Source organism: Phocoena phocoena, chromosome 3 (assembly GCF_963924675.1).
Source record: "Phocoena phocoena chromosome 3, mPhoPho1.1, whole genome shotgun sequence".
NCBI lineage: Eukaryota > Metazoa > Chordata > Mammalia > Artiodactyla > Phocoenidae > Phocoena > Phocoena phocoena.
This window is the reverse complement of record NC_089221.1, coordinates 54449087-54472521: the sequence shown is the minus strand read 5'-3', so window position 1 is coordinate 54472521 and position 23435 is coordinate 54449087. Positions and strand designations below refer to the sequence as shown.

The 23435-nt window shown below is 39.8% G+C and overlaps 1 pseudogene; it reads right to left on the bottom strand.

Moving 5' to 3' along the window:
* Positions 1-23435, bottom strand: part of LOC136120173 (B-cell CLL/lymphoma 9 protein-like) — a 96125-nt pseudogene that overhangs the window by 45771 nt on the left and 26919 nt on the right.

The window sequence follows — 23435 nt, the reverse complement described above, 5'->3', positions numbered from 1 at the left end:
TGGCTTATAAACAACAGAAATTTATTTCTCACAGTTCTGGTGGCTGGAAGTCTAAGATCAAGGCTCCAGCAGTTTTGGTGCCTGGTGAGAAATCACTTCCTGGTTCATAGATGGCTATCCTCTTGCTGTGTCCTCACATGGTAGAAGGGGGCAGGGAGCTCTCTAGGGTCTCTTTTATAAGGTAACTAATACCATTCGTGAGGGCTCTACCCTCATGACCTAATCACCCAAAAGGCCCCATTTCCAAACACCATCACGTTGGGGATTGGATTTCAACATGTGAGTTTGGAGGAGACAATCGCTAGCCCTCCCAAATGTGCAAATCACTGCCCAAGAGTTTCAATATGGGAGAACTACCAACAATAGAAAGGAAGAGGAATGTACCGTGTTCTGAGAGGAATCTCAAACAAGGAAAGATTGGGGCCATAGATCTGTGGACTTGGTTCTCCATTTCTTATGTTCCCTCTGGAGGAGAGGGTGGGAGGAGTAGGGTCCCCTGGTCATAGGACTCTGGTTGCTGTTGATGTCACTTCCTGCCTTGGCAAATTTGACTGGGAGAATGAGTGTATAAAAGAACATGCTCTCTATTTCCCTCTTCCCACCATTACTCTTTCTTTCCTCATTTGCCCTACTCATCTTTCCTTTAAATATATTAAAAAAAATAATCTTTAATACAATTTTATTGGTTTCCCATCGAGGTAACAGTGTTTCTTCAAGTGTGATCCATAAACCTCTGGTGATTCCAGGGAATGTAGAGACAATTTGACAGTTTCAGAAGCTACAGCATTGATAATAAAATACTAATAATATAACAGCATAAATCATTTAAGAGCTTATATAGTTGATAGCATACATTTTGCTTCATATTTGGCTAAAACCACTGATGTATAGAATTTGAATAATCTCTCAGCATAAGTGGAGCATATATGAAGAAGAAATGATCAACATGTTTTTATTATGTTAATATTGAAAAGTCATGGTATAGAAAGATAACATTTTAAAATAGTTAGCAAAGAGTTAAATACAATTCATGAGATAGATGTATGGGATCAGTACTAAAGGACACCATTTATATATGCTGCTGTGAACATTAAAGGAGACTAAAGTACTTGAGCATTAGAACCCTACTGTTTGCAAAGAGAACAGTTAGCAGAATATTTCCTGATCTTGATCTAACATTGAAATAAATGAGGAAAACTGAATACTACTATGTTCTAGCCAATAAGCATATATCTTTTTGGTTCATGAGCAAATACATAGGCATCTTGTATCAAAACCTTGCTTTTTTCCATTAAAGTATGAGGAAGCCAAGGAGAAATTTGTCATAAGGGTTTTTGAAATGAGGAAAGTGAAAACAATCATTTCTCCATGACACTAATGATGTCAATAAACACCATTTCAATGATTTCAAGGGTTTTTTCAAGAGGGATATCTCAAAATACAGTCAATATCTTGAATAGCTGAAATTCATTACTTGTGAACTGAAACAGCATAATTTGTAAGGCTAAGTAAATGATACCAGGATTTCTGATACAGATCAAATTGAGCTAAATGCTTGACTCTCTACTGATACATTTTTTTTCAAGATAGGCCTGGTGTTGACTATATTATTATAATTACATTATATATTATAACATATAAATATATAATATATACAAATTATATATGTAATATATAATATTTATATTATGGTAGACTGTTAGGGTCTTGATGATAACGTGACATTTTAGTTAAGACTTGAAGGAAGTGCAAGAGAAGAGCAAGCCATTTGGATGTCTGGGGAAGAAAACTACACTCAGAGGGAACAGCAAGTGCAAACTTTCTGAAGCAGAAACATGCTTGGTGTCCTCAGGGGATATCAAGGAGGTCACTATAGATGAAGTACAGTGAGGAAGGGAGAGAGTAAGAGTGATAAAATCCGAGGTAGCAAAAGATTTGGATAAAGGGAGGACTTTGGATTTTACTCTGAGATGAGAAGTTATTGGAGAATTTTGAGCAGAGAAGTGTTTATCTCCTTTTTAATGAGTTCACTCTGACTGCTGTGTTGGGAATAGACTGAGGGAGGCAAAAGCAGAAGAAGGGAAATCAATTAGGAGGCTATTTCAGTAACTGAGGCAAGAGAACACAGTGGCTTATACCAGAGCAGAAGCAGTTGAGGTGGTAGGAAATGGCTGGATTCTGGGCATATTTCCAGTCACTTATTCAATAAATGCTTCTTGAACATTTACATACCTGGTGCTATCTTGAGTACTGGAAATGCCACGCTGAGCCAAACAAACAAGCAAAAACAAACACAAACCACCATGGTCTCTATTCTCTTGAGTTATGGTCTATTTGGTGATGGGAGGTTGGGAGTAAAAACAGGCAATATAGATGTAAACAAATAAGCAAGAATACATACTGTGAAACAAGTAAACCCGTATAACGCCAAAGAGTGTCTGGGTGGGTGGATGGACTTTGCTACTTTGAATTGTGTGTCTGGAAAAGGCCACTGAGGAAGCAGTGACCTATCCACTTGGACCTGAGTGAGGAGAAGGAAGAAATCAAGTGAAGATCTGGTGGATGATCATCCAGGTAAAATGAACTACAACTTCACAAGCAGAGAGCTTGCTCAACCAACAGACATAAATTTGGTAGTGTGGCTGGAGCATAGTGAAAGAACGGGAAAATGATAGGAAGTGAGATTAGGGAGGAAAATTATGTAGAACCTTGAGGGCCACAAAAAGGAATTTGGAAGTTTTTTAAAATTAATTAATTAATTTATTTATTTCTGGCTGTGTTGGGTCTTCGTTTCTGTGCGAGGGCTTTCTCCAGTTGCGGCAAGTGGGGGCCGCTCTTCATCGCGGTGCGCGGGCCTCTCACTATGGCGGCCTCTCTTGTTGCGGAGCACAGGCTCCAGACGCGCAGGTTCACAGTAGTTGTGGCTCATGGGCCTAGTTGCTCCCCGGCATGTGGGATCTTCCCAGACCAGGGCTCGAACCCATGTCCCCTGCATCGGCAGGCAGATTCTCAGCCACTGCGCCACCAGGGAAGCCCAGGAATTTGGATTTTATTCTAAGTATTTTAGAAAGCCGTTGGAAGCCTTTAAGTAAGAAAATGGCATGATCTACTTTACAGTTTTAGAAGATCCCTCTGGCAACTTTGCAGAAATGGATTCTGTTGGAGACATACAAATGCAGAGCTCAAGTAAGCAGTTGGAAGCATGAGTCTGAGGCTTAGGAGAGAAGTCAGGTTTGAAGCTACAAGTTGAGGAGTAATCAGTGTATGGATGGCATTGAAAGGGAAGGATATAAGTGAAATGACTTCAAAGTGAGTGTGGGCGGTGAAGAGTCAGGACCCCGAGGACTGCCCGGTCTCTTTCAGAGACCACTCGTTCAACCGCTTCCTGTCACAGCAAGACTCTCTAGTTCTTACCTCCCACCCCCTCCTCAGCCCACTCGGACATCTCTCCCCACTGCTTTACTGCATCTGCCCCTGTGACGATCACCTTTCCTTCCCTGAAACACACAGCAGAAGGGTTTTAGTGAATGAATAACAAGCAGGAGAATCGGGGAGAATGAGAGCATTAGAGTGACAGGACGCCAACAGAGAAAGAGCAATGCCTCCAAAAACTGAGGAGTGACAAATTAAAGTGTTGAGGAGGGTCTCCACCATATCTGAGAGAAAATTCCTACCAGAAGCATTGTGGCTTGGGTCTGACCTCTCAAATTTCAACTGCTTGCCTGTGTTTCTGATCACCATCTGCTCCCGAATCTCCCAAGGCCAAGATTTACCACCCACCTCTGTGACTCCAAGTTGGGCCTCCCCAGGGCTGTGCCAGCCTGGCATGCCACCTGCTATCTGTTATCAGGCCTCTCAGACTCTACATTATTCTGCCTGCTAGACTGAACCTCTCTCTCACACCTACTAATACACGTCCCCTTCCCACCATCTCTTGTGTGGCTCTCGTCCTAATTCCTGATTTTGGTAGTCTGTGCATCTTGCAACAATTAATGAGGTCCTGATCAGCCATGTCTCTCAATGTGACATTTCCTATAACTATTCCAACTTAGTATCCTTTTACAGTATTCTTTAGGGTCTGGCAGATAGCTTACGATGCTGAGTTTTAAGTTCCTAACTTATTACGCCGTAAGAATTTGCAAACCTTAAAAGGTCTCTGGGCTCAGTTTCATACATACGCTGTGATTAAGCCTGACTCCCAGTGAAGGCTGCCCCTTCCCTTTACAAAGCATGTGCTCTCATATGTTTATCAAAATTAATAGAAACAGTGAGGGAAACAGTGACTGAAATGAGGAGCACTTGGTAATAAGGTCTTTTTAATATCTTGTAATGGGAAAGGCTAGACTGAAATTCGGTGGACAGTAAGGGCTTTGCTGAAAATTATAACTCTTCTTTCTGCTGCTTGGTAAAGGAAGACACAAGAGTCCTGAGGGAGTTACTGGAAGTTGAAAAGCAAATGTCACACTAATCTTGAAGAATCAACTTACAATTTAAAATATATTCATTGAATTACATAGTCTATTATTTATTTGAAGCTTGTTATGGGTTGAATTGTATCCCCTACAAATTCATATGTTGAAATCCTAACCCTCAGGATCTCAGAATGGGAAAACAGGTTTGTTGCAGTTGTAATTAGTTAAGATGAGGTCATACTGGAGTAGGGTGGGCTCCTAACCTAATATGACTGGTGCCTTAAAGGAGAAATTTGGACACACACACAGGGAGGGTGTCATGTGAAGATGAAGGTGGAAATCTTCAAGCCAAGGAACACCAAAGATTGCCAGCAAACCACCTGAAGCCAGGAGAGAAGAATGGAAAAGATTCTCCTTCAGAGCCCTCAGAAGGAGCCAACCTTGCCAACACCTTGATCTCAGACTTCCAGCCTCCAGAACTGTGAGACAATAAGCTTCTGTTGTTGAAGGCACCCAGTTTGAGGTACTTTGTTACGGCAACCCCAGCAAACTAATACAAAACTTGAGCAGACATAAATTAGATTTTCTACAATATTTTGGTCACATTTTCCATCTTGCATTAATAAAAGTACAGCACAGTTTGTCCGCACTCCAGAATTTTGCTAGCACAAACACTCACCTCATCACAATCACCACAGGGAGGAAGAAAAAACAAGCCAAGCCGAGGTGTGTGTGCAAACACATGCTTGCTCTTCTGAAGAAACTGAAGGCACATTTCTCAATTTAGGCATATTTCCAAAGAGGCTGAAGAAAGGAAATCACATTTAAAACAAACATTTACCCCTGTTGCTAAGTAAATGCCTCACAACATTACTATAGTATCAGACATGAAAATTAAACCAGAATTATGCAGCTGGGTCTAATGCTGTCTATTCAGGCGCTAGTGACTGACAAAGAGAAATAGTTGCATCTTGTATGATAATTGGTTGGGGATGTGCAGCATGCATTTAAAAACTGTGTCAGGGCTTCCCTGGTGGCGCAGTGGTTGAGAGTCCGCCTGCCGATGCAGGGGACACGGGTTCGTGCCCCGGTCCGGGAAGATCCCACATGCCGCGGAGCGTCTGGGCCCGTGAGCCATGGCCGCTGAGCCTGCGCGTCCGGAGCCTGTGCTCCGCAACGGGAGAGGCCGCAGCAGTGAGAGGCCCGCATACCACAAAAAAAAAAAAAAAAAACTGTGTCAGAACACTTTTGCATATCAGAAAACAATCTCATTAACACATTTCATGAGATGCTGTGTAGTCAAGGAATTTTCATAATTCCCCAGGCCTTGGACAAGGAATACAATTCAAACCATTTCAGTAATAGAAAAAAAAAATCGATAATCTTTATATTGCCATTGGTAATGTCAAACTCATAATTCCACCTTTATTAATATTTCATCGTTTTATCGGAATAATTACTACTTTGTAGTATAAGTAATATTATGTGCTTATGGAAACATGGGCATGAGCTGCATATTTCTTCCATTCAGCTGATACAGCAGAATCTACTGAAATCGAGACTAGGATGACAGAGGGTATGCAAGAAAAATGCTCACGTCTTATTTGTTGTTTTCAAATTTTTTTTTTTTTTTTTTTTTTTTTTTTTTTTTTTTTTGCGGTACGCGGGCCTCTCACTGTTGTGGCCTCTCCCGTTGCGGAGCACAGGCTCCGGACGCGCAGGCTCAGCGGCCATGGCTCACGGGTCCAGCCGCTCCGCGGCATGTGGGATCCTGCCGGACCGGGGCACGAACCCGCGTCCCCTGCATCGGCAGGCGGACTCTCAACCACTGCGCCACCAGGGAAGCCCTGTTGTTTTCAAATTTATACAAAACCCAAAGGGTAAAAACCAGCCCGAACAACAGGTAACCTCCCCAAGCCTGATCTGGTGGTTTGACTTCATGAAACTTGTACTAAACAAGACATTAGGCTTCGCACAGCTGACCAAGGACTTAGGAAATCACTGCTTCTATTCTGATGCCACATTCTTGATCTGCCCCACTCCCATCCCGCCTAGACACACAGGGCTCAAGACTCCTTCTGAGCAATTCAGACAGGATGGAGCAGCACATGGAATCCACCTAGCAGACCCTAACCAGCCTGGTTTCCAAAGCCTGTCTGTTAGAACTAAGGTAAGGGTGAGTCATGGGGCCCATGTTCACCACCCAACCTGTTTGGGAGCATTGCTCTGTCATTTTCACAACTAGACCTGCAGGCAACATGTGCTCTGTTATGATAGGGCAAGGAATGCTCAACTTATCAGGGACCTGATTGGGAGAGCAGCCTTAGTACTTTATAATAGTTGTTAGAACTGTTTACAGAACACTGTTTTTTGCACCTCAGGGTAAATCATGTGGCGTGAAGCCATGCCCCATCCCATGTGGAGCTGGGGGCCAGTGGGAAACTTCAGTTTTCCCAGGAAGGGGGAGCCTCTCTCTTTAAGCACTACAGAGGAGGCACTAAATTTAAATGGAAACAAGAGAGATGTAGATGAGATCTGAAGAGCTTAGGCTCCTACAGGGAGAAGAATGGTTTGTCTTTCTAACAGAATTCAGAGTCTCCTTGGAGGGGTTTTAAACAATGACAAGGAAGATTTCTCTTTCACCCATTTTGGAATACCTATATTCCATGTACCTTGGAAGATATCGAAGAAATATGTCAGACAAAATGGTGCCTCATGGTTTTAAAGGACTAGGACTCTGTTCTTTTCTGTTGCTATGAAATCCCTTGGAACTATAGGAAAGAAATTCGTTTTTCCAACTCTTAATCAATGAACACCTCCCATTCCACCCACGGGTGCTCTTCTTTTAGGTGTCTTTGCTGCTAATCCTCTTTAATCTCCTCTTTCTTCTCTATGTTTGGTCTTCCAAAACTGGCCCTGCATTATACATTCAGAGAGTCCTCCTGTGGAAAAATAACTAAAATAAAAAATACAACGTGCCTTCAAAAACGGTTTAACGCTTTGTGCATTCAAGCTTAGTATACTCACATACAGAGAAAGATCTAAGACCCACTCGTTGCTATACTTTATCTTGGTTTGTTGGACTCGTCAATTAAAGGAAGTATTTTCATGTTCAGACATACCCAGGGAATAGTGAAGGAAAAAGAAGTGTGGATTTAAATAAAGGCTCACTAAGAAGGAAACGTTAATGGATGGATGGAAAAATCAGCTTAGTATAGAAATAAACTTATGTTAATCTCAAGTCCAAATTCAGACGGGTGATACAATGCTCTAATGATCTGGAAGTTAAGCTTTGAAATGCCTGAAGTCTCATGTTCCCAATAAGTTTCAGATTACTTCAGCTTGACTAAAAGTAGGGAGAAAGGGAAATGACATTTCTGCTCTCATTTTTCCCCTCTTTGTGAGTGTCAGTGATGAACCGTGGGTGAATGAGAGCAACTGGGGGTTTTGACCAATGAAAGAAAATTTGGAAACCTTGCTGCCATCTATATCCAGTTTTTAAATTATTTCACTCAATGGGCAAGATTCGGTGATGAGAGTTCAGAGAGACAACACTTTTCCATCCCAGCTGTGCCAGCAGCTCCCACAATCATAGTTTCCTTTATTTAAATGCAATTATTAAATCATTCTTTCATTGGTTCAACAAAAATTTACTGAGCACATGCTATGTGCCAGATATCATTCTAGATCCAGGGTTACAGCCATGAAATATCTGATAGATGTTCCTACCTTCAGTGAGATGGAGGAAGTGGACATTAGACAAGTAAGTGAAACTGTAGGGTATCCGATGGCTGAAAAGGCTATGGAGGAAAATAAAGCAAGGAAGGGCAATGGGGACTAACGGGGATTGAGTTGAGTACTCAAGTTCAAAGTAGGGAAGGCAGGCAAGACTTGGCTGGGAAGAAAATATTTGAGCAAAGATCTGAAGAAGTGGGAGGACCAGATGTGGATATTTGTCAAAGCATGCCATATCCCTTTTCCTACCAAAGTAAATGTCACATAGAATGTAATTCTGCTCTAACAAAGGTAGCCAACAGCATGTGAATTCTGCATTCGTAGTACAGTTTATTCTGATCAGTAAGATTATTACACCAATTTGATGAAGTGCCTTGGTCCATGTGTTACATCCATCTTATGTAGCTTTCTATTTGTTTTTGTCTTATACTGGTAATACATAAATACTAAATTATTGAAAAGATAGAAACAAAACAGACCTTTATACAGTGTAATGTGACAGTTCCTTCATCCCACTTCCTCTGTTCTAGTCCCCATCCACCTACTGACCTCCTCATCCCAGAAGAAACTACTGTTAATAGTTTGATATATGTTCATATAGTAACTTCATGGTTAACCTTTTAAGAAACTGTCAGATTGTTTTCCAAAGTGGCTGTGCCATTTTAAAATCCTACCAGCAGGGCTCCCCTGGTGGCGCAGTGGTTGAGAGTCTGCCTGCCGATGCAGGGGACATGGGTTCGTGCCCCGGTCCAGGAGGATCCCACATGCCGCAGAGTGGCTGGGCCCGTGGGCCATGGCCGCTGAGCCTGCGCGTCCAGAGCCTGTGCTCCGCAGCGGGAGAGGCCACAGCAGTGAGAGGCCTGCGTACCGCAAAAAAAAAAAAAAAAAAAAAAAAAATCCTACCAGCAGTGTCTGAGGTATCCATTCTTTCTACATCCTTAGCAACACTTGTTATTATCTTTTTGATTAGAGTCATCCTAGTGGGTGTCAAGTGGCATCTCATAATATGATTTGCATTTCCCTAAAGAAAATGAGGTTAAGCACCCTTTCCTGTGTTTGTTAGACATTTGTATATATTCTTTGGGTAAATTTCTATTCAGATTCTTTGCCTATTTTTAATCATTATATTACTGAGTTGTGAGCGTTCTTTATATATTTTAGATATAAATTCCTTGTTAGATACATGATTTAAAATATCTTCTCCCATTCAGTCTTTCCACTTTCTCTGTGGTGACCTTGAAGCACAAAAGTTTTTAATTTTGATGAAATCTAGTTTAACTATTTTCTCTTTCATTTTTGCTTTTAATATTATATATAAGAAGCCATTGCCAAAGCCAAGGTCATGAAAATTTACATCCATGTTTTCCTCTAACAGTTTATAATTTTGACTTACATTTAGATTTCTGATCCATTTTGAGTTAATTTTTGTATATAGGGTAAGGCAGGGATCCAACTTCATTCTTTTGCGTGTGAATTTCCAGTTGTCCTAGCACCATTTGCTGAAAAGACTCTTCATTCTCCATTCAATTGTTTTGGCACCCTCTTCAAAAATCAATTTACTGTAAATGTGAGGATTTGTTTCTGGATTCTATATTCTAGTCCACTGATCTATCCTTAATCACTGTGACACGGTATTGCTTACATTTGCTTAGCAGTAAGTCTTGCAGTCAGGAAGTGTGAATCCTTCAACTTAGTTCCTTTCCAAGACAGTTTTGCAATTTTGGGTCCCTTGTATATTCATACAAATTTTAGGATCAGCTTGTCATTTTCTGCAAAGAAGCCAGCTGGGATTTTGACAGAGATTGTACTGAATATGTAGATCAATGGGGAGAGTATTGCTATCTTAATAATACTGCCTTCTAATCCATGGACATAGGATGTCTTTTCATTTACTTACGTCCTTTAAATTCTATTCCAACAATATGTTTTCAATGTACAAGTCTTGTACTTCTTTTGTTATAGTTATTCATAAGTATTATTCTTTTTTGATGTTATTGTAAATGAAGTTGTTTTCTTAATTTTATTTTTGGATTGTAAGTATATAGAAAAACAATTGATTTTGTATATTGATCTTGTATCCTGAAAAATTGCTGAACTTGTTTATTACCTCTAAGTATTTTGGGGGATTCTTTTATATTTTCTATCTACAAGATCATGTCAACTATAAATAAGTATAATGTTAGTTGTAGGGACTTTTGTAAATAGCATTTATCAGGATGAGGAAGTGACCTTCTATTCTTAGTTTTTTGAATATTTTTACATGAAGCGGTGCTGGATTTTGTCAAATGCCTTTTCTGCATCTATCGAGAAGACCACGTTGTTTTTGTCCTTTATTCTATTGATATAGTATATTACATTAATTGATTTCAGGTGTTAAACTGACCTTCTATTCCTGAAATAAATCCCACTTGGCCATGGTGTATATCCTTTTAATATGTTGGTAGATTCAGTTTGCTACTATTTTTTGTGCGGGGGGGGGGGGGGTGGAATTTTGTGTTTATATTTATGAGAGATACTGGGCTGTAGAATCCTGGGGGTTTTTTGGGTGTTTTTGGTGATGTCTTTGGTTTTGACATCAGAGTAATACTGGATTCAGAGAATGATTTGGAAAGTGTTCCCTCCTCTTCCGTTTTTTGGAAGAATCTGTGAATAATTACTAATAATTCTTTAAATATTTGGTAGAATTCATCAGTAAAGCTGTTTTGGCCTGGGGTTTTCCTTGTGAGGAGTTTTTTGATTACTCATTCAATCTCTTTTGTTATGATCTATTTAGATTGTCTATTTCTTCTTGATTATTTAGCTGGTTGTGTTTTTCTGGGAATTCATCCATTACATTTAAGTTATTCAATTTATAGTATAGTATTTACAGTATTTTCATAGTATTCTTTTAGGACACTTTTTATTTCTGTAAAGTTGGTAATAATATCATCTCATTTATTTCTGACTTTAGTAATTTGAGTTTTCTCTCTGCTGTTTTTTGGTCAATCTAGGTAAAGGTTTGTCAATTTTGTTGATCTTTTCAAAGAATCAAACTTTTATTTTGTTGATTTTCTCTATTGTTTGTAATTCTCTATTCCATAATTTTCACTCTACTCTTTATTATTTCCTTCATTCCACTTGTTTTAGGTTTAGTTTGTTCTTTTTCCATTGTCTTATGGTAGGTGTTTAGGTTATTGATTTGAGATATTTCTTATTTTTTAATATAGGTATTTACAGCTATAAATTCCCCTCTAAGTATTTTTTAACAGCATTTTATAAATTTTTGTTTTGTGTCTTCATTTTCATTCTTTTCAGTCTATTTTCTATTAATCTTTCTGATTTCTTCATTGATTAATTTGTTATTTAGGAATATGTTGTTTAATTTCCACATGGTCATGAATTTCCCACATTCCTTTCTGTGTTTTGATTTCTACTTTCATTCTATTGTGGTTGGGGAGAATACTTTGTATAATTTCAATCCTTTTAAATTTTTTGAGGCTTTATATGAGATTTTTAGAAATATTTTTACTAGATATTGTCAAATAGCCCTCCCAAACCAGTACATATCTTCCCACTATGTGATTGATTAAAATATTCAAAAGATTTGTCAAAAACCAGAGTGAAAATAAAATCTTTTGTAATTCCCTTTCTGAATTTATTTAGTTAATCACTAAAATTAGCTGAAATTATGTTATCCTTGTGGAGATCACAGAATGATAATTAAAGTGCCCACTTAACACTATCGTTCGCGCTAATGCTGCATATTTAAAATACGTTATCTGTAATCTTCACTATAAAATAGGTATTAATATTCCCATATTACAAAGGAAGAAACTGAGTGCCAGATCCTTTAAGTAACTTGTCGAAAATCACATAGAAAATGAAGAAGTATTGGAATTAAGACTCAAACTTATTTCTACCATCATACTCTTCTTCTAAGGCCAAGGAAAAATGGTCACACAGAGTTCATGCTTTTCCCTCATCTTTCGTTGCTTCTGTAATACCCTAAGGCCTATCAGGAGTCATGTTCAGACTATTCTCAGCAGCCACAAACTTACATTTTCCATTTCTACTTTTACCTTTTTCCTATTCCAGAGGTCAACTGCAACTTATAATTGGACAACATGCTTATTGGCTTCTTCCCAACTGAATTAGGTCTGCATAGTGGATTTTGCATTTTAAAATACTGAATCATTCATACCTTTAGATGGGGCATGAGCTCTCCAGTAATCTACTGTGCTCACAGCCTTATTCTGACTGGTATTGGCCTAAGCAAAAATGTGTGTTATCTGCCTGGTCCTTGCGGATCTCTGAATATGTGAGTATTGATGTAGAACCTTGGCTCTTTTTTTTTTTTAACTCAATCTATGGTAGGAAATGTATTTTACATTTTGATCCAGTACACACTCATTTCCTAAATATGTATGTAAAAGAACACACCCTTACTATTGATACATTCTATTATTTAAAAAACTCTGGTCATGATTCAATAAGTTTATTTCATGAGATAATAATGGGCTATAACCTATAACTTAAAAATAACTTATAGTTTGAGAACCCAGAGAAAAGGCTAAACTAGGCCAGTTGTTCATTGTGCACTAAATAATAATTACTCATCATTAAGAATAAAGACACATCTTTCTTCCCCCTCCACCTCCCAAATTCCAAGGTCATACCTTCTATAATTATTGTCCTCGACAGCCAAGTCCCCAAATGCTTGACTACTTTGACCCCTAGAAAGCCACAGTAAATGATAAGCAGAGACTAGACAAATAACACTATTCAACGGCATGTAACGTTTTTGAAGGCTCCTTTGACTGGATTTCCAGCACTCCCACATTCGTATTGCAAGACCAAGTTTAGAAACAGGTAAAATAAGGAAAATGGAAGGCTTGGCAGGAGGGGAGGAACCATACAATGAGCTACTTGGTTGGGGCTTTGGGCCAGCACGCCCTGCCCAGTAAAGGAGTTCATTCTATAGCTTCTAAAAGGTTAAGTATTAAAGCTCTGAGATGGGACTTGGACCAGCCTGAGCTTCCCTGGAAGCTGAAGTAGAGGCAAAGGCATGGATGGTGACATGAGTGAGGTGGGTCTAAAGTCCAGAGACAAAGACTTTGTGAGAGGCGACAGGGCACAGATGCCCATCAAGGGTCACTTTCAGGCAATGCCAAGGCAAAAATCAGCCTGTGATTCTCTCTTTGGGAGAGGCCATAATGATCCACTTCCACTATGAGGATGTGGACACCTTTTTCATATATCTGCCCCCCTGCATTCTCCTGCCACCCCACCCACCCCCTATGATTGCATTATTTAATGGGATTAAGAAGGTTGATCTAACAATGAGGCATCATTCAACATACTCTACTCTGAATAAAAATTTAAAAGAACAATATTTGGAAGGGACACTTTCTGGGCAGCTTTAAACAAACAAAATTACTTAATAACCCTTGTGGAAAAAATTACAGTAGGTTACAAGAGGGGAGGAAGCCATGGTAATTGGAAAAAATGTATGCTCCTTTGGAACGACTTAACTAATAGAAGACACTTGGTTTTGTTAGTAATAATTGCAACAGATTTCTATGATGAAGTAGGTGAAATGCTCCCATGCTTGGAATTTAGTAGAGAATTGTTTTAACATGTTGCCTTTTCCTTTGCTGGCATTCTAGAGTCAAAACACAGAGTTTCTCTATAACCCTAGCAATACTTGTATGGAATTTGGGATTTTCGAGGCTAACTTAGATCTTTTCCCAAAGAGTCAGTTACTGCAAGTATCAGAAGGATCTTGATACACAGTCACATCCATGGCACAGCAATACATCCTCCAGCAAAAATGGTTTCTATCAGTTTCTGCTTAGCTGACTACACACACACACACACACACACACACACACACACACACACACACATAATCTCAGAGTTTTCCCTGGAACATGCATGAGTTCCTACTTGACCTATTTATATGGCCATAGCAATCTGTTCAATTAGGCTCTCTGGAAGCTTTCCTTGGTTTTCTGAAGTTAAGTCCATCTGTTTTGCTGCAATTTAGTGCATTAGTATGACTTGGAAATATAAGTTCAAAACCCAGTCTAGTTGTCCCACTTACATCCAGGGGCACATACCCTTTTTGTGGCTTTGTCATAACCCTCCTATAGGTGATGTGCTTTGCTGAATACAGCTTGAGACTTATCCATCATTGTTCTCAGGCAATTTCTGTGCCTCATTAGTCAGGATAATCGAGAATCAGCTGGATTTGTCAAACAAAGTCCACTGGCTTAGCTTCAAATTCTTCTTGCATTTGTCCTACACTAGATGACATTAGGAAAATAGTGTTGGTAGCAGATCAACTCTTGTACCCAATCTTGTACCTAATGGTTTAGCTGCTTGACATAATAATTTATATGACTCTGCAGTGATGTCTACTGGCATGGGGTGAGACAAAATGCCGTCTGGCTGGGACAGATAGGGTCCCCATTCCTGGAAAATAAACATATTTGCTGGGTTATTCTTGGAAGAGCTATTTGAAAATTCTTAAAGCAAGGGGTAGAGAGTGGTGATGAATTACAGACATAATGCCAAATGAGTCTCCACCTCCCCAGCTCATAATTCCCACAGTTGGCTACAGATGAAAGTCCATAGGGATAGAAGCAGAGATTAAAAGTGCTGGCAGCTTGGACCACCCCTTCCTGTGAGCTCATTCTATGCATAAAGTGAGAGAAAACCTTATGTAAACCCCAGACTTTGAGAACCTCAACAACCTGGACATTCAGAGCCAAGGATGACCTGCACCTAGGACCACAGCTGTACTGCAAAAACCTCCCATTCATTCCCCCAACCTTCTCAACCACAGAATAGAACATCCTATAGAGAGCAGTAGCTAGAGATGTGAAGCCAGAACCCATGAGAGACCATGACTACTGACAGGCAGATTCTTCATGTCCAAAGTCAGAGGGCGAGCACCTATGCCAAGTCCAGCACAGCCATCTTACTAAGCCTCTGCCTGGCTGCACCCGCCTCTCCTGCACTTCTAGGTCTCTAGCCCTTGTTTAGACTCTCCTTGTTGAGCCTGCTCAGCTACTCTCTTTCTCTCTCTTATTGCACATTAATACTACTCTTTGAGTGGTTACTGGTGACTTATAACTTCAATCTTTCTTCAGCTTCTAGCACAAACCATGAGTATAGAATTCATGGGTTTTGTAATGAGGCAGATCTGGATTTGATTTTTAGCTTTTTTTTTTAGCTTTTTTTGGCCTATTTGCAGTGGCACCTTGAGCAAGATGCTTAACTTCCCATCTGTAATCCCTGCAGGATGGCTGGAAGAATTAAATCGCCCTTTCATTTAGCAAATGTTCATTAAACATCCTAAAATAGGAAAAGCAGAAAGCACAGCGCCTGGCATATAATAACTTCATGACAAAGAATAATTATGCTTAGTGTGATGAAAATAATAATAGAGACAGAAGTAATATTAAGCACCAATCTGACCTCGTCCCACATCCTTAGCTACTTCAATCTGAGATCAGTAAATATTGACCCATTGCCCATAGTTTCTATGGTTTTGGTTGGGCCTCTAACTTCTAGTTCATTATCACTATACATAGCATTTCTTTCTTGGCTTGGCTCTTACAGAGTTCTCAGGTTGTAGTCTTACCTTTTTATCTGGATAATATAATCATCTACGAGAATTTGAACTCCTTCACAAGCTTCGTGTATCAAGTGACGCTCACTAGAAGAGTTCCTGTGCGGAGGAGCCGTTGGATGGCATCCTGAGATATCTCCACCTGCCATATGGTGTGGCAAATGTCATGATGTAATTGCTTCCTTCATTCCAGGCCAGCTTGCCAGGAACCTGATGCTACCCCTGTAACACATGATACCAGTGGCTTAACTGTTCTAAGGCCTTCAAAAGCAACTACTTTGCATGTTCTAACCCCATGGATTCCCTAAAGTCTCCACCATCCTACAGAGCTGGGTTTTCTGAGTTCCTCCTCCTAAGTACAGCTCTCTAGTTTTATGTTAATTGTGCTTGTTCCTACTACTCATTCCTGGAATTGGTCTAAGTTAATAAGAGTGTTCTAAATACAATTACCAAGTGACTGTTCCCTTAGAATTTATGGTTCATACGCCCCAGCTAATAATCTCGTAACTTGAAAGAACTTGTTTGTAATTGTTCATGAATGTTCTATTTTATTTTCTTTACTTAGAACAAAATACTAATTATGTTTTTTTCTTGTTCTACAGCTTGTTTATGTCATTATATGACAACATCTACAACATGGGTGTCTAGAGGGCATTGTCTTTCTTTAGGTGAACATATTGTCTAATTTATTAAACACATGTAATGGATAATGATCAAATTAGTGACTTTACATAAGAGGCCTTGTAGAACAAGGTTTTTATTTAGTTATTTCTCTTGGTCACATCCTTAGGCTTCGGTAAGCAACAACATAATTCATCCTTAACTTCTTGCAACCTGTGTTTACTAATTGCCTTGTTAGCTGTTTTGATATTTTTTCTTAGGGTTGCATTCAAGTCTCTCAATAGAGTGAAAAGGGCACATGGGAGAGAGCTGGAAAGAAATGGTGAAGCCATGGTTCATATAGGTAAGCTCAGTGTTGCTGAGGTTTCTGATTTTTCAGAATATTAAAAGATACTAGAAACCAAAAGAAAAATCAGTGGATCAGACTTAATTGATGGAATGGCAGTTTACAACCCCTGATTTACTATCCTTGGGTTCTTGCTTCCTTGAGTATTCGTCACATAATAAAGGCCAAGGTACTTAACAATGAGATCTATGCTGTCAGAGGCTGAGGACATTACATTATGTTAAGAATAGTAATTATTCTTAGGATTTAAAACATATTTTAGAGGTTTTTGGCTGTCAGTGGTTGATCTGTCAACTTTTCAATTGATTCTGGAGAATATGTGTATGTATGTGTGTGTGTGTGTGTGTGTGTGTGTGTGTGTGTGTAAAAGAAATGACCCTCCTCAGTTCTACATCTAGGTATTTTCTTATTAGCATAACGTACATGTATCTGTAGGACTTTGCTTGTACATTCATATAATGTCTCAGAGGGTTTTCTCCCACCGTAAAGTCATGGAGATACAATTCAGATTTTTCTCTCAAATCTTCAAGAATTTGGCAAAAGAAGCATTTAACCAACATTTTGGTTGATAGACCCAGAGGTGAGTTGCTGAGTGTTCGATAGGGCTTTCTGCTATGGTTGGCATATCATGTTCCCTGGACTTTCGTAGAGTGTGAAAATGTTAGTAAAATCTAAATTCTCAACTTCCTTAATCATCGGTTTAAGGAACTACTTAAAGCCCATGCCACAACTACTGAAGCCCGCATGCCTAGAGCCTGTGCTCCACAACAAGAGAAGCCACTGCAATGAGAAGGCTACACACCACAACAAAGAGTAGTCCCCGCTTGCCGCAACTAGAGAAAGCCCACGTGCAGCAACCAAGACCCAATGCAGCCAAAAATTTTTAAAAATAAATAAAATAAATTTAAATAAGTAAATAAAGTGCATTTATTTATTTAAATAAATAAATTTAAAGTTTATTATTTATTCCTTATAGTTTCTTGATAGGCTCTTAATTTTTCTGTGTCCACCCTAGAAAGCATGTTAATAGACTCACACAGAGATAAATGCTGATGGAGCAGGGAGAACTGAAGGGGAAAGCAGAAGCGAAGGGAAAAGAAGATTTCATCATTCAAAGAAACTTTATACCTTTGACAAGTACAACTGGAACTTCTGTTGAAGAACAACTGGAGGAGTGCACAATTAACCCCCCCAAAATCTCTAGCACTTTCTAGTAGCCTTTACCCTCACAGCCTGCAGATAGTTTATTTAATATCTCAAACACATGCTTCCCTTTTCAAAAGCCTGGGATAATTCTTAGATAAAACAGAAGGAATGTGACTTATCCCTAAACAAAGATTTTGCTTATATTGCCCCAGCAGGATATTTTCTTGCTCCATTAGATTTCTAGTTCTTTGTCTTTCACTGATTTTTTTTTGCGGTACGCGGGCCTCTCCCGTTGTGGAGCACAGGCTCCGGACGCACAGGCTCAGCGGCCGTGGCTCACGGGCCCAGCCGCTCTGCGGCACGCGGGATCCTCCCGGACCAGGGCACGAACCCGTGTCCCCTGCATCGGCAGGCGGACTCTCAACCACTGCACCACCAGGGAAGCCCTGTCTTTTGCTGACTTTTAAAATAAATTTTGCAATCTTAAAATGCAACAGAAGACTAAAATTGCAGTAGCATTCATTGGGATCTTTATAGGTGGATCACGATGTAGTGTATACTGTCCTGTACCACTCAGATGCCCTCTTCAGGACCAAGGTACTCATCCCCTCAGTTGCCAGAAATGTTGGCTGCTGATGGCTCGCAGCTGTCTCAGCTCCATATAGTATTTGCTTGTGGACAAAGGGACCTGACTCACCCAAGTTAACATACCTTCCCTGGAGGTGGCCAGAATCCAGTGACTGGTTCTGGAGACCTCCTAGCCTCAATTTGGGAAATCCCTGACATATCATCACAGTGCCATAGATCCCAGAGAGACCTGCTAAGGCCTCTATTGCAACTACATTGGAGTTCAATTTCTCCTTCTCACAGTCTTACTTCTCTCATTTCCCCTGAAAACTTCTTGCATACAAATCTTTATCTCACAGTCTATTTTCTGGGGAATTGACAAAAGAGAGTTGATACCAAAAGTGGTCCTAGGAAGCAGCCTCTAAACTGGAATTTTTGAGCGAGATTATTTGCCAGCCAGCTGCCAATGAGAACCTCATCACTAGTGACAGGTTGAGGACTCAGAGCCCCCAGTGTGTGTGGGTAGTACTGGTGCAGTTATTAATGCTATTACCAGTGGCAAACTGGAATGAGATACCAGCTAAAAAGAGTGCACTGGTTGGTTCAAGATCTGAGGAGAGTTTGAGAAGTATGGGGGAAGTAGAAATCATGGAGATCATGAAATTGGATGGCTGCTCTTATGCTATGTATTAGGATAAAGACAGCAAAATGCTGAGGAAGATTAATCCCCAACATAAGACAAAATGTGAAAGTCAGAGGGTCTTATTGGCAGCATAGAAAGAGACTTATTTCTAATAACTGAGGACAGAAAAATCTGAGAACCAGGCCCAGAAATTAATCATCAGGATAGTAGAGCTCAGAGAAGGCTGAATACTCAACCCCAATCAGTCTGCTTCACCAACATCAATTTTCTAAACTTGGGCCTATATCTCAGATTTGAACTCACTGACAGAAAGGGAAGCCATGTTCTGATCAGAAAGGACCCTGCAGTATCATAGCAAGAGTGTACAGGAATAAGTCTCCCAATTGGAATGGAACAACATCTACCTTGGGTAGCAACATACTGAGGAAAGGGGATAACCAGATATTCTGAGAACTCCTTGGGAAATGTTCTGTGTTACTGTTGCTAGCCTAGGACTTAAAGCATCATCATAGTCCCTGTTAGAGTGCTGGCATCTGAGTGCCAGGTAATAAACGGGATCATGTCCCATGTTTGGCTCAGAGGGTCCAGTTGGTGGACCCTTCAGCATGGATGGTCATGCTTAGAAGTTGGCAGAAACCCTACATTGGTTCCTTGGCCTGTGGTGAAATAGCTATTATAGTGGGTAAGGCGAAGTAGAAGTTTATGAAACTGCCCCTTCCTCTATCCAAGAGAGTGAATCAAAAAGAGTTTTGCATCCTGAGTAGATTGTCAGAGGTTAGTCTTACCCTTAAAGACTTAGAGGGTGGTCACCTTCACTTCTCCATTGAATTTACCAGTCTGGCCCCTACAAAAAGCAGATGGATCCCCACTGATGATACTGGACTTCCACTAACTCAACCAAGCATTAGCCCTAACTGTAGATGCTATGTCAGTTGTGGTATTTCTACTCAAACAGATCAACATATCCTCAGGAACATAACTGGGCAGATGACTTCTTTTCCAACCTTATCAAAGAAGGAGGATCAGAAGCAATTCCCATTCATGCAGGAACGACCATATTTAAGATCTTGCCTCAGGGCGCCATCAATTCTCTAACCCTCTATCATAGTGTGGTATGAAGGGACCAGAACCATCTGGATATTCCACAGAATATCACGTTGGTTCACTGTATACATGGCGTGTTAATTGGACTTGAAGGCTATTGCAAAATACCTTTGTTCCTGAGGGTGGGAGGTAAACTCTATAAAGATTTGAGTTTCTTCTACATCAGTGAGGTTTTTAAGTGTCCAGAGGTCCAGGGCATGCTTGACATTCCTCTAAATTAAGGGACAGATTGTTGCATCTTGCTTCTTCTGTCACTATGAAGGAAACACAGGTTCTAGAGGCAGCATATTTCACACCTGGGAATACTGCTCCAATCCATTTACTAAGTGACACTAAGGCTGAGAGCATTAAGTGGAAAATAAAGTAGCAAATGCAGTCCATGGGATAATCATCCCTGTACCCTGGACCACAAAATCCAGCAGATGCTATGGTACTAGAGGCACTGGTATCAAAAAGAAATATTCTGTGGAGCTTATCACCAGCCCTTCCAGGGAAATCACAAGGTAGACCATTATGGTTCTGGAGCAAGGCCCTGCCATCTAAAGTCTAGAACCACATACACCATTCAAAATACAGCTCCTGCTATGCTACTGGGCCCTGGTAAAGACTGAGCTTCTAACCGGACCACGAAGTGACTATGAAGCCACAGCTGTCCTATAGATAGGTTTTGTTTACCAAGCCATAGATCATGCAGTCTCAAAAGCAATCGTAAGATGGAAATGGTACACCTAGGATCAGAGATGAGCAAGGCCACAGACACAAGTAAGCTGCATAATCAACTGGTCAAGATTGCCATGTCATCAACCGCTATTTAACTGGCTTCTCTCTCTCAGCTCACATCTATGACCACATGGGAGTCCTTCAGACTCAGGAGGAAGAAAAAGACTGAGATTATTCAGAGATGAGTCAGTTCAAATGTGGGCACACATGAAAATGGACTGTTACTGTAGTACAGTCTTACTCAGGGATGATCCAGGGAAAGGACATTGAGGAAAAATCCTGCTAGTGGGCAGAGTTTGGGGCAATGCATCTGGGCATCCACTTTGTGTAGAAGGGGAAATGGTTGAGGGAAAAATAGACATGGATACTTGGGCAGTAGTGAATGGTTTAACTGGTGGTTCAGGGGTCGCGAAGGAATAATATTGAAAGATAAAGAAGACAGAGGGCAAAACATGGTGATGGGCACAAAGGGTGAAGACCTTTATTTTGCCTGTCAACACTCCCCAGAGAGCATCCACCCAGGAGAGTGCTTGCCAGGGTTCTAGGCAGAGAATAAGTCCTCAACAAAGATGTATTAACTGGGAAATAACAGGTAATGGTAGTTGTCCCCAGGAGAATGCAATGGATAAAACTAAATGTTTGCATCATATAGAGGAACAAAAACCCAAAAAATTCTCGGTTGAGCTAGGTTTTTAAATATGAATAACTAGAAGCAAAAATGAATAACAAAGCAACATCAAGTGACACTTAAATCTTACATTGTCTGATGAAGAGGATGTTTTAACTTGGAGTCAATGAATGGGCCTCAGCATTTCAAGGGAGATTTTTGTGAAGCTGAGTGGATGTTTGTGTGTAGGTATATTAAATGGGAAGTGTTTCACTACCTTAAACACTGGCTAGTTCAAAGAGCAGTGGTTGAAGAGTCAAAGGACCTGCATTCAAGCCTCCTCTTTCTACAAGCAAGCTTTAAGACTTGAATCTTTCTAGACCTTGATTTCTGCATCTATAAATAAGGGGGGGCAGCCTAGATCAGAAGCTTTTTAAATTTTTCCTGCTCTAGCATGTATGTGTCTTTGTGCAACCCAGGATCATACGTGATACCTAGACATGTACACTCAGACTTTGACCATAGGCAGCAGCCCCGATAAACTGACCACTTTAGAAATGCCCATGCCTCAACCACTACATATAGGAGAAATCTTGGTCAATAATGTATTTAAATTGCTGTTCAATTATGAAGTTCTATCTTTTTTATATAGCTTCTAGAAATAGAAATTGTTATGTAAGAGGCAAACACTAGGCTTTTTTTTGGGGGGGGGAGTCTCTTTTCTTGAGCTTCTAGAATACTCCAGGACCCACACATTTTTTTTTCAATTGCCAGTCACCTTTTAGTAAGTGTGTCTTCATCTTGGCCCAAAAACACAAATAGGAATTTAAAAAAGAAATTTATAATGTCCTAATGCCACTTTTATGCACTCTATGCTCTTCCTGTGAACACATGAAACATTTCCTATGTGACTACAAGTCTACAGAAAAACGAAAAGAACAAATAAAAGTGAATTTGAAAATATTCATTCCATAGGGAGGGTGTTAAGTAATTAAGAAGACGTCTCAAGTGGCTTAAATACATGAATTAGAGTAGAATAAACTGCAAAATATGACCCCACCCCATAAAAGGGCATTTCGGCCCATACAAGTATTTTTCTAAAAAAAATTACTTTTGGATACACTTTAGCAAAATTAAACAGTAGTAAAAGATTAGCCATCAGGAAAATGCAAATCAAAATAACAATGTAATACCACTGTATACCTACTGGGATGGCTATAATAAAAAAATAGATAATAGGTTTTGATGAGGATGTGGAGAAACTGGAAATCTTACACACTGCTGGTGGGATTTTTACATGATATAGCCACTTTGCAAAACAGTGACAGTTCCTTAAAGATTAAACATAGATATACCCAGACTTACCATATGCTCCACCAATCCTACTCCTAGGTATATACCCAAGAAAAATGAAAATATATGTTCACACAAAAGCTTGTACATGAATATTCATAGTAACATTATCCATAATAGGCAAAAAAGTGGAAACAACTCAAATTTCTATCAACCAATGAATGGATAAATAAAATGTGGTATATCTATATAATAGGATATTATTTGGCAATAAAAATTATGAAGTATTGATGCATGCTACAACATGGATGAACCTTGAAAACATTGTCAAGTGAAAGATACCAGATGCAAAAAGTCACAAAGTGTATGATTCTATTCAAATCAAATATGCAAAATAAGCAAATATATAGAGATATAATATAGATTAGTGGTTACCTAGGGCTGGGGTGGGGGCTGGGTGGGAAGAAATGGGGAATGACTACTAATGGGTATGAAGTTTCTTTTGTGGTGATGAAAATCTTCTAAAATTGATTGTGGTGATGGTTGCACAACTATGTGACCATAATAAACATCATTGAATGGGTGAATTGTATGATATGTGAATTATATGTCAATGAAATTGTTGT